The 910-nt window shown below is 45.8% G+C and overlaps 1 protein-coding gene across 1 annotated transcript in view; it reads right to left on the reverse strand.

The window, feature by feature from the left end:
- Positions 1 to 910, reverse strand: part of LOC119593526 (antifreeze protein Maxi-like) — a 6,757-nt gene that overhangs the window by 1,677 nt on the left and 4,170 nt on the right. The window lies entirely within an intron of this gene.

Consider the following 910-nt stretch of genomic DNA (forward strand, 5'->3'; position numbering starts at 1 on the left):
ATCTTGCCGCTTCCACACGCCGAACACGACTGAATCAAATCACCGACGCTTCCTCTATATACTCTCTTTGTATGACGTCACATTCTCTCCGGGAATCCGCGTGACTTGCGGAGAATAAGGCATAAAGAAGGAAGGAAGATGGAAGAAGAAAAATGCGCCAAAGAGGAATAAAATGAACTGAGTGGTTATATTATCGTCTTTCTGTACGAAATTGCAGAAGTCATATTTATGACTGATTTTGGCCGTATGAAAAACAAAGGCAAGGAGATGAAAGGATAATTACGATGGATGACATTTAAGGAGCATAACTTGAGAAAGACGTTAGTATTTGCATAACAAATTAGAATTGGGAATTTGATATTAGATCACACTCTGGCGCAGCGTTGAAGTCTCCATATAGCAAGATGTATAATTTTACATGTGCCCTTCCCCTTCCCCTCCCTTCCCGCTCTCCCTTTCCCCTCCCTTTGCCCTCCCTTCCTGCACTCCCTTTCTCCTCCTTTCCGTCCCCCTTTCCCCTCCCTTCCGTCTCCTTTTCCTCTCCCTTTTCCCTCCCTTCCGTCACCATTTCCTCTACCTTTCACTTCCCTTCCCGCTCTCCCTTTCCCTTCCCTTCCTGCACTCCCTTTCTCCTTCCTTCCGTCTCCCTTTCCTTTGCCTTTCATCTCCCTTTCCCCTCACTTTCCTCTTCCTTTCCCCTCCCTTCAGCTCGTCTCATTTCGTTTAAAGCATTTGTGACAAACGATGTTCAATTTCTGGCTATTGAGTGGCGTTGAGACATTCTTTTTTTTTACGTTTCTTTTACACTGGCACAGAAGTTTTTTCAGCGCACTGTACTCACCAAAGTCCTCCCGGGTTGACGCAATTAGAGAGCGTTCGTCGGATATTGTTTTGCGTTCGTGGTCGTCGT

Source organism: Penaeus monodon, chromosome 32 (assembly GCF_015228065.2).
Source record: "Penaeus monodon isolate SGIC_2016 chromosome 32, NSTDA_Pmon_1, whole genome shotgun sequence".
Classification (NCBI taxonomy): Eukaryota; Metazoa; Arthropoda; class Malacostraca; order Decapoda; family Penaeidae; genus Penaeus; species Penaeus monodon.